Raw genomic sequence first — 24,002 nt, 5'->3', positions numbered from 1 at the left:
ATCATCGCAGTGACACTGGATATGCGCTGTCTATTCGCCGAAAGGCGTACCGTGTGGCGCCATCCGAGCACAAGGTGATCAATGGACAATTTTGTGAAATGTTGAAGCAGGATGTCATTCAAGGGTCTTCACGTCATTGGGTTGCTGCAGTAATTCTTATGAGGAAGACAGATGGCACATGTTTATATTACCGCCGTCAGATTTCAATCGCTAGAAAAATTACAAGGGTTCAATGCTGCTCAACGAAATATTGAGCGAACCATTAGCAGCGGGTGACCGAGCGTTTCTCTTCTCTTTCTTCTTCCACAGCCCACATATAAAGCCCCGCTTTAACCATGCCGTATGAACATGCTTTAGTGGCCTATGAGGGCAACGTGAATGCCAGGGTCATAGCAAGCTGATTCTGACAGCCTTCCCATGTGCTCCCTATTCGCCAAAAAGCGTATCGTGTGGCGCCATCCGAGCGAAAGGTGATCAATGGACAATTTCGTGAAATGTTGAAGCAGGATGTCATTCAAGGGTCGTCACGTCCATGGGTTGCTCCAGCATCATGTGGACTACCAACAAAAGGCTCGTGCCGACCGCTTTAGTTGGTAGCCCAGCTATCACCCTAGTGTCACGTGAGGTGTGACGTCACAGAGTCACGTGGGTAAGACGTGGCCACCGGCCGCGATATGCTGAAGGATCGAAACCTAGAGTAGCATTGCTTTTGCAATAAAAGGACGTCTATCCAATTCCCCGCATTGATGATGCTATTGACTGCTTGTACTCGGCGTCATATTTCTCATCTGTAGACCTGAGGTCTGGATACTCGCCCGATCCTATGCACCCAGCAGAAAGGAGAAAACCACTTTCGACACTTCCGACGGACTGTTCGAATTTAATATAATGCGCATTGGTTTTAATGCAATGCGCTAGCAATGTTTGAAAGATTCATGGATTCTACACTACACGAACCGAAATAGGAGGTCTGTATGTGCTATCTGGACGATGTAGGCATCTTTGGCCTAACATTCCAAGAGCACAGCGAACGCCTGCTGCTCATTCTGGACTACTTGCGCCAAGCTTGGCCTCATTCTGAATTCAAAGATGCGTCGTTTTAGTAGGCGACAAGCGTTGGTGCTTGGTCACGCCGTCGATGGTGACGGTGTCCGGCCTGATCTTCAGAAGACCGCAGCCGTTGCTGCATTTCAGCAAACTTGAAATGTGAAAGAGATCCGCAGTTGTTTGGCTTTCATAGAGGACGAAAAAAACTTAGAGAGGCCTCATGTATCCCAGATGCAATGCAAAAAAAACTTGCCGGAAGTCACGTGCTTTTTTTTTAGCCTAGATATGGGACAAATAGCAACAGCGTCAGCGTTGCTATGAGGCAACATGGCTCGCGGGCTCGCGGCGTCAGCGTCGGATGGCGCGGAGAAGTGCTCGGACGGGGAAGGGCACACAGAGGAGTGCGAGAGGAAAAGCTGCCCAATGTGTAGGTGGCGACACAGCATTTTCCGGTCGCGGGCTGGCGTCGCGAAAAGTGACGTCACGGCCTCTCCTCCATGTTGGTTTTGCTCCTATTTCTAAAACTTCATTCCTCGTTTTGCAGGCATGACGTAACCGTTCACCTGCCTACTACATAAAGACGCTTCATTCGGGTGATAATCTATGTGCGACTCGTCTTTCCGGAAAATGAAGTTCCTCTTAGAAATCGCTTCCTATTTACGGCACTTCGAACCTCCTGCTCCAACGGAAATGCACACTGACGCAAGTGGAATAGGCATCGTTGATGTCCTCGTTCAGCGCTATTGATTGTTTACTCCAGTCGGACTAAGCAAGACTGTGCGCAAATACACCATCACCGCACTGGACTGTCTGGCCGTTCTTTTCGCCGAGCAGCGGTTTCGCTGCTACCTGTACGGACGCTTTTTGTAGTAGTAACAGATCATTGCTTATGTTGGTTACTCAGTCTCCGTGTATCCGTCTGGTTGCCTAGCCTGCCGAATTCAAGAATACGACTGTACTATTTTTACAAGAGTGGCCGAGGCACGCACTTAAAGGTCCACGGAAACGGCCCCCAAGAAACCACTGATAAACGTGTTCAGTGTGTAGAACACATCCTTTTGAGCATTAACGCAAAGTATAACTCCTTGGAACAAAGCCAGCGATTTATTATTAATTTTTAAAAACAGCGTTTTTTTAAATTCGCGGGCAGAGGAAATGTCGCTTGGCGGTGTCGCATGGAACTACTTCCTAATCCCGTGACGTCACGGGTCGGTTGACTGGCAAGGCTTACTAGAAGCTGCCATTCGCTGCGGTCACTGCAACCATGACGTCACGAACACACTTCCGGTAGCTGCGAAAGTCGTCTGCTCGTATACGCTGCTCGAACTCTGTGCGGGCTGTTACAGCTCGCCGCCCTTATCGGTTAGGTGGCCATTGCCCATTAAGTGCAACAACCGAAGCGACGCAGGGATCGGCTGAACGAAGCTGCATTTACAAATATCTTATTTATATAACGTGGTTTCAGGAGTATCGGAGTGTCGCCCGACGAGGCGTCAATAGCACGGTCAAGCACCGCACGATGGCAGCACCTCCTCGACCGCCGTAAACACCGCCGCTGTGGCCCCTCCTCCCGCATGCCGTTCGCTAACGACACGGCGGATCGTTAGCACCGATGTCCGAAATAAAGCGTGCTAAACTTTGTTGGCGTCTGGAATACTGAGCCGAATATCAAGTATGAAGCCCTCGTGAGGATCGCTGACCAGCAGCAAATTGCTGGTAAGAGCGATAGCCGTGATACAAGCTAGTTTCTGCTCAAGCCAGCTGCCGCTGGTGCATTTCGGCTGATCCGATCTGCTCGTACTAGCTCTGCGATTAATGCGTCGGCAGAGTTAATCCTATAATTATTTTACTATGGCAGGATAGGAATCACTATAAGGCAGTTTCATAAGTAGACGATTTACGACAGCGTTGATCATGTTCCAAAGCGTCGACCGCCGCGGCTTCGAAGCGAAACAATAGGCCTAGTGACGACTAGGGACGGTCACGCACGGCGCCGGCGTTCGCCGCGCTCGCACGTTCCACCCCCGCGGTAATTGTGTAACGTACCTCAGCCTTCTCGCGGCATCCCGTGCTGCAAGCGTTGCAAACTCGTGTACTTTCATAGCTAAGGCCGCGTATTTTTTTGGCGTTCTGCTCAGCAACAAGCCGTTCAAACGATACTGTAGGCACGACAAGGCTTCAGTACGCAGTCGCTGCGCTGTCGGCCGTAATCAAAGACGTCGGGCGGCACCATAATCTATACATCGGTCTTTAAACGTGATACAGTGGGCAAATGAATAACTTTGTGAAGCAAACCCGCTCGTACGTTTCGCGCACTCGGGCGCCGACGAGTAGCTTCCGTCAACAGACGCCGTCATAACCTCGGTTAACGACGCAAACCGAGGTCGTCAAGCTCGGTTTGCGGTAACCGCGGTTAGTGGTGCAACCATGGTTTGGTCCGCCGTGTAACATAGGGTAACCACGGGTTCGCGGTTACACTAACCGTCGCTGCGCGAACTGGCGAACTCCTCAGGCGTGTGCAAGCGAGGACGGGTTGGCGGAGTACGCCCGGTACGCCAGCGAGCGAGCGCGAGGCAACCTGAAGTTCGTCGAAGTGACGTATGTCTGGGCGGAGCTTTGAACTTGCTTGTATTCTTTGTTTTTTTATGGCTCCCTTCGGCGTACGAGTTGAGAGGGAAAATTGGAAGGGTCATTTTTAATCGCCGATATTTCTGGTGTTGCAGAAGCTAGATCGAAAATTTTTGCGGGAGAATGATGGATGGTTCAATAACTATCAGTGTTATGGCGTTGTTTACCCTTCTTGGTGACCCCTTTCTGGGGACCTTTAAGGACTGCCTCTCGTTGTTGACACTTGTCAGGACAGAATGTGACGCAGACAACTTTGAGCATTGCATCGCTGCTTTATCTACGAGCTTTCCCGATATCCGCGTCTTCTGAGCAAAGGAACACAGCGACCAGCACCTGAAGCCCTTCTTGAATGCTGCTCAAAACCCAGCCTCGAACAGCCAGTTTTTTTCTAAATGATGGCCTGCTATACATAGTTTACTCAGACACTGGACGTCGGTTCCTGCTGGTAGTACCTGAAAGCCTCCATCTGTATGTTTACGCCCTATGCATGATGATCCAGCTTCCGGACATTCGGGAGCAGGGAGAACTTTGCACCGCCCTCAGGAGCGATTCCACTTACACTGGACGCGCCAAACAATTGATCAATATGCGGCCAGTTGTCCTGATGTGTCAAAGTCATAAAATTCCTACTGGTGTAGGCCCCGGAATGCTTCGCTCTGTACCACCGCCCCGGGCGCCATTTGAGAAAGTCGGAGTTGACCTTTTGGGTCCTTTCCCAAAGTCTCCAAAACGGCAATCGTTTGATTGTTGTATGTGAATCGCCTCACTCGTTTTAGTAAGAAGGGAGCTCTTACCTCCGCTACAGCCTTACAATTGTCTTTCTATGCTGCATTCAGTCATTTTGCAATATGGTCCCCCGACAGATGTGATAACAGAGGCTGTCACTTTGCTGCCGATGTAATAAGTAGAACTGCTCCGTTTGTGCGCTTCTGATTTCAGGCGTTCGACCACTTAATACCCTCACACAAATGGTTTAAAAGAACACACCAACAGAACACTAACCAATATGCTTCCAATGTATGTCGCTTCGTACATTAAAATCTGGGTCAACTCTTAGTTAAGTCTGAGTATACTGCATAGATTATTCGTGCCAAATCCGCTATATTGAAAACATATGGTCGTATTACTGTACACAAATAATCGGAAAGTGATATGTCGTTTTACTTTTTGCCTTCCTCATCAAAGCTACTGCGTTTTCCTGCTCTGAGAACGGTGATGTGTTTCATTTTCAAGATATATAGATCTTATAAGCAAATGAAAGTATTGACTAATTTATGCGTCAATATTCTATGAGCGTGTGAGGGTGTCGTTTTAAAGTAACTAGAAAAAGAGTGTACAATATAGTTTACAGAGTTTAAGAAGGTTCCATCTTACGACACAGCTGCACCGTATAGAAACACAAAGTGCGCCCAACGAGTCTCGTGATGCCATAAATGTTAAGCCTTTGCGAATTGAATGGACGCTTTTTCCGACGTTCAAAAAAGCAAGGTTACTTTCGCTCCATTTTTTTATGAGGTCCAATTATCCCTCACCTGTAGGTGGTCTCGTAGTAGTTGTAACTTTTCTAACGTCGCCGGCTTGTGTTGCTAGAAAAGCATAAGTACAGTGCTGCATCAGTAAGCCGGTATATGATATAGCGTCCCAAAAACATCAGATTTATGCATGTGTGGTGTTTTTTTTTTTGTGCAATTTACAGCTGTGCCGAGTGGTTTTAGTAGTAATTGCTGTGCAATATGTAAAGGAATGGAAATGAAATTAGAAATGTAACCTTAAAAAGGAGAACCGTGAAAAGATAAAGGCAGGCAATGCGTTGGGGAGACAAAATGTCGCCTCTTAAGTAAGTTATGTAAGAGCTTATATGGCTACCGTATGCAGCCCCTTTGCAAAAACTCAGTTGCATACTATCAGTATCCTAATCAAGAATTCTGCATGTACTATCTAAATCGATTCTAAACAATTACACTATGTGCAAATCCGCCCAAGAAACCAGAACTGCTGCAAACAAACGGGCCGTAATGTGTTGTACAGAATACATCAATTTTAACACAACGGCGCTTTGCTGCAGTCGAAAGTAGCCGGTTCCTCTATTTCTTTGCATCAGCAAGAGGTTTGGCAGTAGGTAGTTACGAAATAAGCTAGTTGTCATTGCAAGAATATTCGCCACAGCCACATAGAAGCATCCTAGCAAAGGATCAGAGTTAGAGGCTTTAATGAAAACATGTTACTCAGTTTAGTTGCCGAGTTGATGGACCTGTACGGGCCCGAATTCAGCCCTACAGAGCACCTCGTGTTTTTAACGGACAAAATGGAGCCAGCCTTGTTGAATATATTTAAATTAATATCATTCAAACTGTGATATGCGGCTTCATTTCTCGCAACGATAACAGCTTAACTACTGTTATATTGCCAGAAAACGAGAGCGCGCACTGATTACTATGAATATGAATATCTTGAATCATTGATGAAAAGTTTAGCAGCACTTTTCATCCTGGAAGATAGATCGTCTTAGTAGTGAATGAATGCCCTGTTTCTGAATAGAAGAGCTCAAATGAAACGTTGAAGATCTAGCCATGCGAGGACCGCTAAAGAAAATGCGCTCTATAGACAGCATCATGCTTCTAATATCTCGTCATGGGAAAGTTAATTGCTTCTTATCGTAAGACAATTGTGTGTTTTAGTTCGCATTTCTGTGAGTACCCAGATATATGCTGAAGGCTTCTGCTGTGGCTACAGACGTTTGCCCAAAAAGGATGGGAGAGTCAGATCTCTTTCTGTGCTGCAGTTGTGAGCGTGAGTGCGTATGACAAACTTCTGAACTGACACAAATTTGGCTATTACTTCATTTCGCAGATACCTGTCACCAAAAAAGCAAGGTTCGGTGAAATGTGATGGCATATACCATCGTTGCAAAGGATTCCATCTTCGAAAGAACTCTTGGACCATAAAACGTAGACAGAAATGCAGCTACATGCAAACATCTTATGCTTTCCTAACAGCTCATGGACCTAATTAGCAAGCAAGAATCAAGAAACTGGCACAGCTGCTGCTGTGGTCAGCTTGTTAGGTCATTTGTAAAAATTGACACTCAGAAGTGTGCGGATATCAGACCAAATGCAACAGATATAGCTGCTGCAGAAGCTTACAATTAATGATCACATCAAAAATAGTGTGCAACATTTTAAATGAAAGAGCATAGCGCAGGAACAAAAGACGAGGACGACGACAAGACATGACAAGAGCTATCCTGTTTTGTCGTCGTCCCCGTGTCGTGTTCCTGCACTATGCTCTTTGATTTACGATGTCTAAGCAACACGCCCCCTCCTATTCGCTTCTGTGTAACATTATTCTGATGTCGGATCAGCTCTACACATAACTTTAGAATGACTGAAGTAACAGAGCGACGCAGAGGAGAGAATATGTCAGTCGTACGTATAAGCGTAAATACGATCATGTTTCTCTAAACATGTCCACACAAGATGTCCGTGTGCATACCAGAAATGTTGTTGACAATGAACAATGACAAACGAGCGAATGAAAACGATTTAAGGCATACTTCGCGCAAATTCTGCTCTCTCGCGGCCCACTGCAAACCTTTTATATCTCTACATATTGAGTTCCTTCGGGCCACCACGCTATATGAGCAAATTTTCATTTCTCATTATCCCACCAACTAATGTTCTCCAGACCTGATAGGACATTTAAATTTTATCAGATATGACGGGAAATTGCAGCGCTATCTTCACGGGCCTATGTACGTACAGACCTATGTATTCCAGACCTATCTACGTCCAAAACTAGAATACGCTTCATCCATCTGGCACCCTCCACAAGCATGCCTCGCTAATAATCTAGAGGCCATCCAAACCCATGCCGCGCGGTTTATCATGTCACAGTACTCACGTGAAACTAGCATCACATCGCTAAAATGAACTCTTTCCCTCCCAAGCCTTCAATCACGCCGCATAATATAACGTCTCTGCCTCCTTCGTTTTTTTTTAAGATCCTTACAACTGGCACCCTCTCCTGCAACCTCCTTCAAGAATGTCCCGTTGACTTAATCACAATCACCCGATAATTTTGGCCGCACTGCACCAATGAATAATTTTTTTCCAGATGCAATAGCCCAATGGAATGATTTACCGGTCGTTATTGCTTCATGCAAACATCGTGAAATTTTTGAGCGAAACTAACGAGTCACCTTCAGTCTTCTATTAAACAATGTGCACTAGACTGCTCTTGTATATTTTGTTACTATTTGTTTGTTTCGTTTTCTTTCTTTGTTTTGTTTCTTTAACTGGTATTGGTATGCTGTTGTACAATGTTAGTGCCTCCGCCTTATGTAATGCCGTCGAGCCTTGAAGGCTTCAATAAATGAAATGAAATTAAAATATATTTACGGATACGCACTCTGAAAGCCAATAAATTATCGCGCACATTTTTGGCAACAATGCGTCGTGAAAATAACAGCATTGAAAATGAATTTCGAAATGTACAAAAAGCACATAATCAGCTGTTTGTTGTGACGCCACGCTCCATTAAAGTCATCTGCACCTGATTATATTACGTTTTTCAAAACGCCGCACTGTTGACAACCATTGTACATTTTCAATAATCTTTCCCCTTTAGTGGTAGTTACATTACTGTCCAGATCGGATTCTATAAAGCGAATGAAAACCAGTCTTCGAATAGGTTGCGCATTTTCCGAAGTCTCTGAAACAATTACAAAGGCAATCTGCAATGCTTTGCACAGTGCCAGTCCTTGGAACTGAAGCTACAGAAAGTAACGCGGTCTTAATAAATAGCTGTTTTCGTCATTAGATGCATGCTTTTCCTAATACTCTTGGTGGCGACGGTGCGATAATGGCTGCAAAATCTAAATGATTTAGTGTTTGAAGTATTTATGCAAATATTGATCTTAGACGATATAAGCGCAACTTTCTAGGAGGACATTATACGGTGTCAGATATTCACATAACTCTTTATACGTACTCATCGCGTCCTCTAGCACACTTCTCATTTTACGAGCAACATACACCTTTCTCAAAATTGAACATTGCACTTCGGCTGATCAGCTTTGTACACTTTTCGTATAAATTTTTGTTCGACCAGACTATGTACGCTAATTCAGAATTGCACATTGAGTTCTGACCTCGGTGCGTAGGCGTCATGGCTGGATGCTCGCCTGGAAAGGCATTGTAAAACAAAAGTAATGAATGAGTACTTCTCTGAGCTTTCAAATCAAATTGCCGCAAACATTCCAATCTGCAGCAATAAATAGTATTTCGGATATACCAAGATGCAAAACAACTGCGAGCCAGCTCTGCGAATTTTTTTTTGTTTGTTTGTAATTGCTAGCAGCAACTATAACGACCGGGACATCGGTGAAATCTGATATGAACCCATCATCTAACGTCATACACGGCAAAGAAGGTAACTTGCCTTGGCAATTTAGACTTGTCCGGTTACCATGCATAGTTTAGGGCCATTCAAATAGCAAGTTCCGGTTTATGTGGTTATTGAAAAATTTCATACTAAAATGCTTCTTTAACATGTAAGTTGGTCGGTATTCCACACGGTTCTATATTTCCAATATAAATTTGTCGACAGTACCACCATTAGTGTGCATAACATATATTTATATTTTTAAATCGAGGCAGATTTACTGTGCTGTAAGCATAGCCCTGGCATTCTGGCATTCAGAAACAGGACATGGTACCGAGCTGCAGTGTATTTTGAGTATTGCAGTCACATTATGGATTGCACAGATAAAACACCACGGAGCGCGAACTAACAACTGGTTTTAATGGATGAAACGGAAGTCGTTTTATACACAAAATGTGATCGTCATCAAACAAACATAAGCAACGAGGAAACATGAGGAAACAATTATCGCAGGGAACAAAGGCATACAGCTAGACACACTCATAGCGATAATCTAAGCAAATCAACTTTTTTTCGCAGACAACGACAGTGATACGTTGCTGATACACATATCGGCCCTGACGGATTTTATTTCAAACGCTTCTGTGATCTCTCTTTCGGTTTTATTATCACAATGCGAAATAACAGCGGTTTTTTCAAATTGAGGCTTACATTTACAGTGCTGGAAATGCGTAGCCAGCTTCCCTGGATGCGCAATTGATTTGCAATTGTTAGCATGCTCATTTAGCCTTTTGTTTATGCACCGACCCGTTTGGCCGACATACTTCAATCCGCATGAGAGGGGGATGGAATAAACCACGCCTGTATCGCATTCGACGTGTTTCCTCTCATGGTTGGTGGTGCAACGTAGTTTGGGTGTTTCATCGAGTCTGTTTATTTTTGCGCACAACCCCGATAGCTTTTTGGGTGCCGTGAACACCACAGGAACTTCGTGTCTGCCTGCAATCTTTTTTAGACCGTGCGATACTCCGTGTACATACGGGATGACAATCGGACGCGTGATCTTCTTGGAACCTTCAGGGTCATTTTTTTTCTTTCTTTTTTTGCGGTCAATGTTTTTAGGATTTTTTCTCAAATCGAGGCCAGGAGAATATCAGGGTACCCGCTATCTTTTAACCTTGCAACCTGTTGGATAATTCCTTGCTCTACCTTATGCACGCATTACTTCCTGATGCTCTGAATTATACATGTATTAGCGATGGACCGTTTGATTAATTTTGAGTGTCCGGAATCATACCTTAAAATCGCCTTCTCCCCTTTTGTCTTGTAAAGCCAACACGTGTGCTCTAGGCCCTTATGAATTTCGAGGTCCAGAAACCTAATCACCGATTGTTCCGCCAGTTCAAACGAGAATTTCAGTCCCTTGAACGCCGTTTCAAGCAAATTAATAACCAAGTTGGGGTTTACAGTACTGCTTGCATCACCAGGAAAACACACCAAAAAATCATCAACATAACGGAAAGATGCAAGCACTCCGAGGGATTCGAGCTGGTGCTTCAATGCCCTATTTCCTTTTGCCATGTACAGGTCAGACAAAATCGGCGCCAAGCAGTAGCCGATGAAGATCCCAGTGCTCTGCTCGAAAAGGTTCCCTTCAAATTCGACAAACAGAGATCCCAAGTGCAACTGAAGCAAGTCTAAAAAAACACGAACACTAGTACCGCATTGACTCTGCAATTTTGTGGGTCCTAAGTACTCCACAGCCTCCTCGACGGCGGTCACGGCATCAGGTTTTGGGATGTTGTAGTACATGTCCTGAACATCGATGGAGAGGAAACTAACGTTGCGGCCTTCTTTAAGGAAGTCCACGACTTTTTCAGATCCCTGTATTCTGTACGGGTCATCTACTTCCAAAGTAGATGACCAGAAAGTAGATGACCCGATGACTTCCAAAGTAGATAAAACCGAAAGAGAGATCACAGAAGCGTTTGAAATAAAATCTGTCAGGGCCGATATGTGTATCAGCAACCTAGCACTGTCGTTGTCTGCGAAAGCAGTTGATTTCCTTAGATTATCGCGATGAGTGTGTCTAGCTGTATGCCTTTGTTCCCTGCGATGATTGTTTCCTCATGTTTCCTCGTTGCTTATGTTTGTTTGATGACGACCACGTTTTGTGTATAAAACGACTTCCGTTTCATCCATTAAAACCAGTTGTTAGTTCGCGCTCCGTGGTGTTTTGTCTTTTCTGTCGTTCAATGTGTTAGCGCGGTGAAACCAGTTATGAATAACCACCTAGGCCCAATTCTCGCCATTTTAACAGATAAAAGTTTAATTAGCAGGAAAACACGTTCTTAATTGTGCAGAATAAACGAAATCAACTGGACATGAATTAGCGATAAATATTTATGATCTTGAGGCATATTTGCGGGATTAAAAACGAATATTAATCAAGGAAATCGATTTACCAAGGCTGCACAATTTGTACTGTATACCTTAATTGATATCAGTAAAGGAGCCGACAAGGATGTTTGTCAGAAACAGCGCTGAACAAAATATGGAGCTCCTTCCAGTCTAGACGTCGCAGCCACCGTGTACGATAGTTTACCAAATTGTATTGATCCAGTGGTTCTTATAATAAATTTATATAACAAAACTGAAGTAAATTTGTCGGAATCGCGGCCCGAACGCGAACCCTTTGCTACCAAAGCAACGTTTTTGCAATACGTGCAAAGTTTATCTGAACTTAACTAGAGAAAAGAGAGATATATGTGGATATCGGAGCACTGGTGTGCTATTACTTGTGCGCAATGGCGATTCACTTGGTCCTAGCTAAATGGGAAGTAAGCTTAAGCTTTTTCTTATATTAGGGTTTAGGTGAAACAAAAAGCCACCATTACTGTATCATAGCCTGGCAGGTTAGTTATGATGTCGTACGAAGAGTTGACAATGTCCAGAGGTCCCTTAAGTTCAGGCATGCGTCATTAGGTTTAAAAATATTACATTGCTTAGTGTTGTTGCTGAGTGGACCCTTCTCTACTAGTTTGTCACACCCTACTGAGTACTCATCGCCTCTTTTCAACGGAAAGCACGGAATAACGATGGGAAAAATTAAATCCCAAAGGTTGTCACTTTTCCTGCATGTTTCAAAAGATATGACCTCATTTTTAATTATTATATTCCCGAATGTACGTGAATTCATATCATTCAGTTTGTTTTAGAGGTTTCTTGCTACCTGGTGAGCAGAATGTCTGAAATACATTACTACTACTGATTAAGATAGCAAATATCTTGAAATATTTATTGAAAGTGTATTTAGAAGCAGTGAGTTTCATTGAAAGATTAGTTGAATTATTAAAACCACAATACAAGCATATCATTGATATATGTTTCACATTGCCAGACCATTTACTCTAATTCGAAATTCCTCAGTATCTTCTAACCTCTGTGCGTCGCTGTGGTGACCGAGCTTGCGCCTAGAAAGGCCATTTTTATATTACTGCTTCTGTGACCTCTAAAAACAAATGAACTGCGCAATTTATCGACAGTACTCAATGTTTTTCGGAGATCAAGGGACAGAAATCAACTTCGACCAGTTTTAATTTGAGCAGGCCGGCATTACGATATGGTTGCGACTTAGACTATGCGAGATGAAGTAGTAGACATCGCGGAAATTTTGATTACCTGAAAATATTATATTGCTTTATTATTGCACACATAAATTATGATTACATGGTCATAGGTGAGTCTTTTGAAATCTGCTTGGTAAAAACTGATGTAAAATAATTCTACTGTAATATTATTAGTATATTAAAAGAATAATATAGTAGTGTAAGACACTCGACCTTTTAAACAATTGTAGCGCCTTGTGACCCGTATTGGTATGCTTCAAGAAGTTGATTCAAGAAAGGCAATTATGAAGAGATCATAGTTTCAGGTTACCTAAAACAAACATAGCAAAACTACTCCACATAATTTTCCTCAGCCATCTCCTAGAGCTTACCAACGCTAGCTCGTATATGTCATCAGTATCGTTAGCACTGCGTCAGACTTCACGTATAGACGGCGTAAAGGATTCTAGTGATAAAATGTCGGCTTTTTATAGCTGTGTTCTAGACGAAATAAATTTTAAAAGATCAGTTGTGTTGTTGGTTGGTTGGTTGGTTGGTTGGTTGGTTGGTTGGTTGGTTGGTTGGTTGGTTGGTTGGTTGGTTGGTTGGTTATTTGGTTGGTTGGTTGGTTTGTGGGGTTTAACATCCCAAACCGACTCAGGCTATGAGAGACGCCGTAGTGGAGGACTCCGGAAATTTCGACCACCTGGGATTCTTTAACGTGCACTAACATCGTACAGCACACGGGCGCCTTGCTTTTCGCCTCCATCGAAAAGTGGCCGCCAAGGCCAGGATTCCATCCCGCGACCTTGAGAAGAGTAGTCGAGCGCCGTAACCACTGCGCCACCCCGGCGGGGTTACGTTGTGTTGTGTGAGGGAAAAGTCACGTGTAATGCTAAGTGATGCACATATACAAAGTACACTAGAGGGCAGACAAGAGCCAAGGTATTTCTTCCTCTGCTTTGAAATCAGATATTAGTTATCGAAACCTTTGGCATTACATAGAGCTTGATGTCAATCGCACTCCCAAATGTCCAGTACTACCGAGATGATACCTGCTCGCATAGTTAGGCCTCTCGAGAGTTACAAATTGATAAATTTAAATGCAGTCGAATTCGTTTACCAGGTCGTGTAAATCCTCCGCAAGTATCTTAAATCAGCCCTGCGTATTGTAACATTACAGTCAGTTACTGATGTTTCGACGTCCGCTCCAGACACTATACATGCCAATAACCAACAGTGGCGTTTGTATTTGGAAAGAGAAAATAGTGAATGATGGAGAAGGAAGTAATTTACGATGTATGCATGGCTTCGTTAGTCGACGACCGAAGATTTAGAAGCACACAGGCCAACAATTATGTAGAGCATCAATTGAGAATGAAGCGTGTTTGTGCGTCGTGCCGAACTGTAACTCTCAGAATTTGGTGAGTTATGAGCGATTTCGTGTTACCTGTAATAAGTTATGTAGAGAAAGAGGAAGGTATTCTCCATTGAAAGATAAAACATCCACGACCGCTATGAAGATATCATGAATGGGCTGAGCTGTGTTTAGGCTTGGGGTTAAACGTATGCACGAGGGCAGGATGTTTTCTTTCTGCAGTTTGCAATGAAATGAGGGACGAGCGCAATGTATTCTTAATATTACGTTTATTTCCTGTAATGCATATATAAACTAAGTAAAAGAAAGTCGGACTAATGCAGCCATATAAATATACCCAACGTTCTACGAGACCACCAATTAGGAAGCAATAAGCCAAGAACCTGGTAGAGCTGCAAATATTAGGTTGCTAGTTTATTGTGGAAAATGACTTTTTTCGAAGTACGCTGGAACCACGCCAAACACGAAAGATACAGGCGGGTAGAAAAGGCTACATAAATTGCAGGCATCAGAATAACATCCTTAACAAACTAGTATGATCCTTTCTCTATATATAGAACGGCAAAAATAATCTGGACGGCTGTGACAGAAGCAGGCTCAAAGTTAGTGGACATCGGGCGTTTATTTGCAGTGGGTGTTTTAGGAGCGACAATGTGAAGAGTGTATATGCCACTAGAAGGTTATAACGTAAGTTTATTAGGCGCATGCAGCTTTAAGTCCCATGGAATTTGTCCTCCGAATATACCTAAAATATGTCCTTCCGCATCCCAAACATTTTGCTCCCTGGATCCTCGATATTTGACCTCATCCTTCAAATACTGAAGGCAAATAATCGCATACAACCGAACGGAAGCAATTTCAGGCATACTTTACAAAAATCACCGCCTAAGATTGCAGCACCCTACATATTCGGCTGAAATAAACTGTTCTTTCATACTTATGCATATCAAGTTCCTAAATATTTTCTTTGGGCCACTACGCTATTTGAGCCTAATTCTCACAACATGCCCTAACCTACTGCTGACACTCTAAATGCCTGGTCTATGACCTGCAACGAATAATGTACCGTAGACATTCTGAACATCTGTTATATTTGAATGGAGGCATTGAAATTTAATAAAAGATTTTGCTACTCGCATCTCAGAACATATAAATTGACTTGAGTTTGACGTAAACCTTCCGTAACATTTAAGAAATGATGCGCAATTTTCAATGTGATGGTTTTATGGGATACAACGGTACCGAGAGCTAATAGGACATGGGTAGAAATTTTATTTTTCAGCTATGTCAGGTCAGAGGAAACGCGTCACACACAACTCTACACAAGACGCGCTGTAAAGGCGGAAAAATTGTCTCAACTTTTGGCGATCTTATCCAGAGGAAATCAATTGCACTAAACGCTGGTTTCCACACAAGTTCAGCTCTTTGTTTACTGATGGCACAATACACCTCAAAAGTGAGGTCTTTGAATACAGTGCGCTGTTGTGAACGGCTTTAAACAACTATAGAATAGACTGAGCTACAGAGAGCATCCCGGATCAAATAAACAGCTGTTTCTTGTCGCTAGGTTCGATAATGTTAGTAGCATTGGTGCGATATTGGTGCCACAGCAAAACAGTGAAGCAGTTATGGTGATCATAACCGTCAAGAACGAATGAGTACCTTGCTGGTGCTTGCCATGATTATTCGGTTGAGATATTCGCATAAGGCTAAATGTTTTATACGTACTGAAAACGTCTTAAACGCACAAGTCCCCATTTTATTGGCAGAAACGTACGCTCACTCAAAATTGAATCTTGCACCTCAAATTAATAATTTAGTTACCTTTTGAGACATTTTAACACAATCGCAGACCATTTGCGCTAATTCAAAATTCGTCCATATCTTATCACCACGGCGTGTCACTGTAATTTGCCAAGGTTTTGTCTACAAAGGCACTGCATAACAGCCTAACATGGTGCTTCTGTGAGCCCTCATCACATTTGAACGAGCACATTGTATTCGACCGAACACTAATATTTTTCGAAAATCCATATTCGGAAACAGACTTGAACTAATTTTTTTTAGAACAAACCATGAGTAAGACCTGCGAGAATTTATTTTCTTGTTTATTACAAACCAGAATTGTACTCATAGGGGAAACAGTAAACGTTCCGATATTAACCCATCAACGAACATGACACCTAGCAAACAAGATCATGCGTCCGGGCAGTTTGGACGTATTCAGCAACCATGCAAGATTCAGGGCTAGTCAAACATGGCGTGTTTGGCTATAGGCAATATCTGAAACTAAAATGCTTGTTTAGGAAAGAAGTTCATTGTTATTTAAAGCGGTTCCATAGTTTTACCACTAATTTGTCGATTATAAGAGCGAATAACGCCAGAAAACGAGACACTGCTACTGTACTGTAATCGTGGACCTTACTTGGAGGAATTATTCAGTAACGCTGGCTGATATCTAGCAGCAGTTTTGCTTTGCCGAAATTGTCGAAATAAAGCCTGTGCAAGCTGGAAATGAATTAGCGGGCAAACATTTCACCGTTGAGACAGATGTGGATAATGAAGCTCCAGTGAAGCATGCGGATCAATTTATCTGAACACTTCCACAAATAATGCCTAATTGAGATAATACCAAGAAAGAAGTCGACGGGGATGTCTGTCAAACAGCTACAACTCAATAACGCATACTGCTCCTTTTACTGAAACGTCGCAGCAACCGTGTCAGGTGGTATAGAAGAATTCTGTTTTTCAACAGGTTCTTTTAAACCGAGTGTTAAGGAAAATATAAGTATCACAATAAAATAAATTTTTTTACCAGTAGGGTGTGAACGCTATATCCTGCATATCAGACTAGTACGCAACGCATAGGCCACAAAGGGTACTTAGTACCGATAGCGACAAAGGAGGCTAATGCCGAACGAGTTCTAGGACGTATGACTTACTAACGCATGTTTTTGATGGTTATTGATGCTGTAGTAATTATTTAAAACTATCAGTATTTAACAAATTACCACATATTCGTAAAAAGGCGGTGCTAAAGGATGTTTTGCAGCCTGCGCGTACTTTAGGCGAATTTGCAAAAGCTAAATACTACTCAGGAATGAAAGATGTAGCGGTGCTTGAACGCAGGACCACAGCAATGTAGGTATGTATGCGCAACATCGTGTAAGCTGACCACAGTTAAGGTGCCAATATGAGCACAGGTATAATTGGAGATAAAGCATTCATACAATAAAGTGTGAAGATTAGCAATGCAAAAACTGTTAGGATAATGATTTGTGCTTTAGTTCGTTTGGTTTCCGAGCTTTGTGGTCCCAAAGTGACGCGGGCTATGGGCTTTTCTGCCGAACAAAATTCTTTACCGCACATTGATATCGCCAAGCACATGGGCGCCTTTTATTTCACCTCCATCAAAAAGCGGTCGACGCGGCTGTGATTCGCACTCTCATCCTTGGGAAAAGTAGTCGAGCGCCCTGACCACGGCACATCCGTGACGGGGCGATACAATTCTTCACTAGTGAGCGATTGTCGTGCATATATATAGAAAATCTGTTTAAAACAAGTCAGAGGCAATCCTGCGATCATTGCTGATGCAAATGCAGGATCTCAGTGGCGGTTGCTTATTAGCTAAAAGAAACCTTAAATGAATGCTTTGGTCATGAGTTCTTTGGGTAGCCTGAACTCGTGTAGAGGCGCTTTACATGTGCCTTCGAAAAGCCTATAGTGACAATCTGTTCCTCTCAGTGACAGCTCTGAGCATCGTCGGACCTGCACCCGACGGAGAAATTTGTGGCAATATACTTGACATTTCAGGATACATCTGTTGGATTTGAAAATAGGGAGGGGAATGATGGGGAACAATCCTATTTTAAAATTTTGGGGAACAATCTATATTCGTCTATTTTAAAATAGGCTTTCCCCCGTGTTGGTAACTCTATCGCGAAAACTATGGGGAGATGACAGCGTCGCGGCAGCTGGGGAGCCACGGAGATCCTCCCCGCTCTTCGGTATCGGGAACTCGACACGAGCTGCCGTATCATCACGGCACTCCGCCGTCGCCGGTGAGGCTTTGCAGGACTTTTCCCGCCTGGTTGCCCTGTCCAGCCTCGGGAGTTTATCCCCTGCCCTAACGTGGACGAACATTCGCCTGCAGCCCTGCTAGTGAGTCGGACGACCTCGATTCATTAGAGTCTTTATTGCTAGCTGGCGTAGTTGCTATTCCATCAAAAAATGCTTGCCTATATATTGTCAGCACGTGTTATTTGTTCCCTAAAGCACGGCCCGCAGCGGTCGGCAGTGCGCTCGGTAGTGTATATACGCATACACTAGATGGAATCGGCGGCTTGGACTGTCAGCCGCGGCTAAGCGTGGAAAGTGTATTTACACCCCTATTAAAACACCACATCTGGTGCCCACTTGGGGCCTACTCTTGAAACATAGGACGACTGTTCGGTTCAACAAAAGTTCTTTGTTCGGACATGACAAGTGCTAGACCTTTCTTGAGTGCGAAGTGACTTCCGCTGCAGCATGTTTGAACTTTTTAACAAGCTCAGCGCATTTCTTTACCCTTTGGAAAGCCTCCTTCAATTTTAGGACAGCGCGGTCCAATTCGAGGAAATGCGAGGCCTACCGCCCACGGAGTTGCCGGCCTGAGGCTAGTGAGTACGGAAGCCGCGTGGGTGGTCCAAGTCCAGTACATATTTTCTCTTCTGTCTCTTTGCGAGTCCGGGAGTCGGGAGCTCTGGGAGCCGAGTAGTCTGGGGACACGGGAGCCACAAGTTTGCTGGTATTGCAGCTCGGCACCAGGAATTCCCACACCGTCCGGGACACTGGGCGCTGACCGAAAATATGCTTCGAGCGGTGAGCGAAGTAGGACCATCCTACCGAGGCGACGTCTCCTTCCGGCTTGGTGCACGGCACGTAACCCTTTTTTGAGTGTTATTATTTTTTTAAACGCTCTTTTTCATAGTGGTTTTTAGGCCTAAAGCTTACGTTCTGCCTACACCACGCGTCAGAAGTGACAACCGCCATGTCCGTAGTGTTTCACAGCGGGAGCACATTGCTGTCCGCTTGTTTTCGCAGCCTAGGACGAACGGCGCACTCTCGCCTAACTCAAGAAAGGGCTTTTTTCACTTGAACTTAGCGTTTCTACAGCCGCATGACACGTTTTGCTAGCGAATTTTGTGCGGAGCCACGAGGCCTGTGCGGATGCCGGTGGCGCCTCTCGTGACTTACATTAAAGGCATGCGGAGAGGGAGAGATTTCGGTCAGTTATGCAGCTTCACATGAGCAATTGCGGCTTACTGGCTACTGCACACGTTTTTTTATTTCTTTTTTTTATACTTCTTTTCGCTTGAAAAAAGTTTTTTTTTATGTCGAGCTTCTGCTCACTTTTATTTAATTTTAATTGGTTTTAAGCCTGGCAAAGCTTTTGCTTGTCCGGGCTCCCTCTCCTTAATTTTTTTTTTCTGTTCGAGAGGACGAATAAATGGTAAATGGTGACTGCACATCGTCTCGCTGCCCTTTGCTGCGGCGGAGCTGCCTGTTCCTGTGCCAGCGAATTACGTCCGGAGCAGCCCTGCCAAGACAAGCCAGCAGTCACATCTGGCTGCTGCTACCCTGGCCTGCAGCTTTAAGTCGCCCTCGCGGGCCCTTTTGACACGTCGGCTCCCCGCGATCTCTGGTGTTGCGCCGTACCAGCATCTGGCTCGGCTCCGTACCCTCTCTGGCGCCATCTATATCTGCCTTTCTGACAACGTCCCCACCTCTACCGGCTCCCGGCCGCAGTTTTCGACCGGGCCCCGCTGCGTGCCGACCGGCAGACACTGAAGCCCGCGTGACATGCCAGCCATCCAGCGGAGACCTTCACAATACCGTCGGCTCACCTGCCTCAAGTGCAAGTTCATGAAGATATCTCCGAAGCATGTACTTGAAGGCGCATGGGTCAATTAGGTTGGGGGATGTGGGGAACGATATCCCATCGTCCCCTTTAATGTCTGCTGTCCCCTCTAGCAGCTACTATAGCTATCGCGAAATGGCGGCAATGTCGGTGTTTAGGATTAACTATCGAGAGATGGCGCCAGCGTCGAGGCAGATGGGGAGCCCCGGAAGCCCTCCCTGCTCACGCGGGAAAGCCAGTTCTCTTCGGCATCGGGAACTCGACGCGAGCGGATGTATCATCGTGGTACTCCACAGTCGCCAGTAAGGTGAAACCTTGAGTAACTGTTCCTGCCTGGTCGCCCTGACCGGCCTCGAAGCTCATCCCCTGCCGTAGCGCGGGCGAACATTCGCCTGTAGACCTGCTGGTGAGTCGGACAACCTAGTTTCATTAGCATGTTTCATTTCTAGCTGGTGTTGTAATTGCCGCAATAAATGCCTGTTGTCATCACATGTTCATTTGCTCTCAAGAGTACGGCCCACAGTGGTTGGCGCGCTCTCGGTAGCGTATGCAATCACTGCGTGGGCTCGGTGATTTGGACTCCCAGCTGAGACAAAAGGGAGAAACGTATGTGGAACAGAAACAGCTAGTGCCAGTTTCTAAATAGGCCCTACTAAACAGAAAATGTCGGAGTATCATTTATAATGTATATTTCTTAAAACTGTCTGCTGCATCGTTTGTCGTCTTTCTAATAATATTCTTCACTAGAACGAAAGAACAAAACATTCTTATATTGGCTCGCCCCTTAACACGTTCTTTCAACGTATTTCTTTCAGCCACTTTAGCGAAGTAAGTAAGCAAGTAACGTTCTTAAACTTGTTTATTTCATATTAAGTTGTTTTCTGTAAATATCCTGCTCTAGTTTTAAATTGGCACCAGCAAACAATACCCGCATTGGGATCAAGGTCTACGTATGTTAAATTAGCCTTTATTCTGCTCAGGAAATGTCAAGGAACGGCCCGGATCAAGTATAACGTCTGACAAATTAACCTGAATGTATGGGCCCATAGGCCTAAAAACTACTCAACCATTAAAACTGTATATGCATGATATGCGTTCCATACAACGAATCGTACTCCAGGTTAGCGCAATTGTTTTCCGTAGTGTCCGGCTGACGCTGATTTCCAAATAAACGAACATTATACAATGTCCGGTTGACTAAAGATGCAATGATTTCCGCTTGGAATGGTATATTTGTACTTCAGATAGGTGGTGCTTATCTCGGTGTACTGATGGCAGTATCAACAGCAAAACACGAACACGCATTTACTATGCCTGGTTATGTTCTATGATATGTCATAAAAACTCTTTGGTAAAACTATATTTGTACTTTGTTATGACGAATTGCAAGCCATGTGGAGTGCGCTTTATGTTTTGTAACATGGTAAAGAATGCAATATAAATTATTAACCGATTTCATGCAAGCAGGGTTGTACGTTCTCCTTTAAAATATTGCTAACGGAAGACCAAAACATTGCATTTCGCTCTACTCTCGTAAACTTTACGCGGTGCAATCTGTGGCTTTGGTATTTTGTAATAAGGCAATATAATAGGCTCAAGTCCCCAATTCCTACGAAAGATATTTCCGGCGTGTTATGACAACACTGGAAAATATTTCTGGTATGAAGGCGTCTCTATAGACTCGTATTGAGGAAATTCACTATTGCTGAGGTAACTCACGGCGCTCAAACCACGCACTGATACCTGCATACGAAGCATTCACTGCCCTCTAATATGGAAAAAGTAATCCACGTCGGTCCCCCTATCAGGTAGGGCAAATAACGTTTACTCCTGAAAACTTAATGTACACCATGAGTGTACACCTATCCGGCATCTGTCATGAACGTATTCTACGTGCGAGAAATCTGCACGCTGCTATAAACCGGACTGTCTGACATCGCGGCTTAAATGGGATAGTTCTATTTTCAACTACATGACAGCTCATCTGGTGACTAAAAAGCATCTGATGCTTCAAAAAAGCATGTTTCCCTGCGCAGGCGAATGGCCTTATAAAATTCGTTTGTGGTAGTGTTGTCGCGCTCGATGAACAAGTTTTCTTATTTTTCTGCCTGAGATCGTTGAAAAGACAACAATACAACTATTCAGTGTCCATTCTTTAGGCAGCTTTGAAAGGAATTGAAACTGGCATATCAAATGGGAGACAACGATAGTAGGGAAGTTTCCTGCTCCTGGCTTAGCAGCCTTTATTTGCATGATAGTGGACGGCCTTCATACACCTCCCTCAAGTTTACACTGTGCTGCCTTTCTCTTTGCAAAGCCCTAATAGCCCTAATAATTGTTGGTTTCTAAATTGACCAATGGTCCTCCGCATCGCCTTTTTAGTTGTTTGTGGTCATAAAAAGAAATGAATAAGTACGCCAATATTCTTTAAAGTGATGCCTCAGTGACAAACTTTCCGATCTGCCTGATAACCCTGCACATGATGCGCCGAAAGCGCCAACGATCAAACCGTGCTAAAAATATTTGCTAAATGGTAGTCTGTCCTCTACGTCATCGCTTGCTCTAGTCCTCTCGTTCTGTTACAGAATAATTCAACATGAATGAATAGCCGCAATGAACATTCGAAACCGTCCATGCATACAATCTTTAAAGCGATGTCACCAGTTACTTCGGGCGTTTAAATGCCAGGTCTTGTTCTCAATCGAAATCCTTTGTCACATTAGTTTTTCAAGCTCATTACTGATTCAACTGTTAACCCACGCAGTGATATTGTATAGTATCTATCGAACACAAGCTATCCTGCAGTAGCCAGTACTCACTGCGTTAAGGTAGTAAAGATAGAAAATATCAACAAGAAGCAACGCATTGGGGTCGCTAAGGTTTCTAACCTGAAGTGTGCTGCTGCACATAGGAAGATACGAGCATCTGCACTCACCAAGCCTTATCAATACAGCTGCTGATGTGACCGAGTTCATAAGATTCCAGTTGCGTCGAAAATGTATTTGCAATTCAATATCAAGGAACTATTTCACAATTATTAGATGATGAGACGTGTAATTTTTGGTTACAGTTTAAGGTTTGTGAACCCAGTCTATGCAATATATTGCAGTAGCCGCAATTACAGACAAGACTATGTGACAGTTCCAAATTGAAACATCAAAATTTACTGCAGCATTGTTCGTGTGAAATCGACAGCCGATGGTTATGTAATGTCACTATTTAAACATGAGCAGAAAAACTAAGAATGTTTCGAGTTATCCGCGAAAATAGTAGAAAAATATTTGACCAGGTTTATCAAAGTAGGAGTGTATTTCTTCCACAGGCTAAAATAGTGTCAACCTTAGCAAATACCTTCCAAACTCTATGTGCATTCTCTTCACTGTTTATTAATCACTATTGTGAATCCTGTGTTGATAATAACTGCAGGCCATAAAAAGAGGGTAAAGTTTAAACGCCTCTGAAAATTTGCATACTGTTAACCGGCTCGCAACACACAAGAAACTCGCTCACAGTAAACTACCACTGCGCTAACGAATTCGATCGCACACACAAACGTGCGCGCGCACACAAAGAGAGAAAATATGTGCACTTACTTGTTATGTGTTCTGTAGAAACAACTTTGGTGTCAAATTCAGTCGGTGGGTCTGTGTCTGAATGCAAATGGAAAGTAAAATTGGTTCAGAGATTTTGCATACAATCAAAACTGGTTAGGTAGAAACCTTAGCCGCAAAGTAAATGGTATTGATTGCCTGTAAACCAGCGGGCACCCCTTTAAAACTCGTATTCGGTCCAACTTACCATACTTCCCGCAGTTGGGGCAGGTGAAGATGTAGATCACGCCACACAGAAAAAACAGCAATAGGAGCAGAATGCAGCTTATCATGTAATAAGTAGTTCGTTTCCTGCATAAAAATACGGCGCGCATTAATGGAAATTCGCGGCTTGGTACTGTCATGCACATATAATGAACAATCTGCAGCTGGAACATTATGTCGCTTAACTGCCGTCAATCTCCTCAGGAGGAATCGTAGTCATCACAGTGCAGACGTACAGTAAGACT

The 24,002-nt window shown here is 43.8% G+C and overlaps 1 long non-coding RNA gene across 1 annotated transcript; it reads right to left on the bottom strand.

The window, feature by feature from the left end:
• Positions 1 to 5,224: 5,224 nt before the first annotated feature.
• On the bottom strand, positions 5,225 to 23,726 carry LOC146179731 (uncharacterized). The gene is made up of 3 exons (XR_014700939.1): positions 23,536 to 23,726; positions 8,825 to 8,857; positions 5,225 to 5,261 (listed from the first exon to the last, which is right to left on the bottom strand). It is a non-coding gene; the product is annotated as an uncharacterized LOC146179731 (long non-coding RNA).
• Positions 23,727 to 24,002: the final 276 nt, after the last annotated feature.

The sequence above is a fragment of the Amblyomma maculatum genome, chromosome 9, assembly GCF_055883805.1.
Source record: "Amblyomma maculatum isolate TAMU_Amacu chromosome 9, ASM5588380v1, whole genome shotgun sequence".
Classification (NCBI taxonomy): Eukaryota; Metazoa; Arthropoda; class Arachnida; order Ixodida; family Ixodidae; genus Amblyomma; species Amblyomma maculatum.
This window is presented reverse-complemented; position numbering and strand designations above follow the sequence as displayed.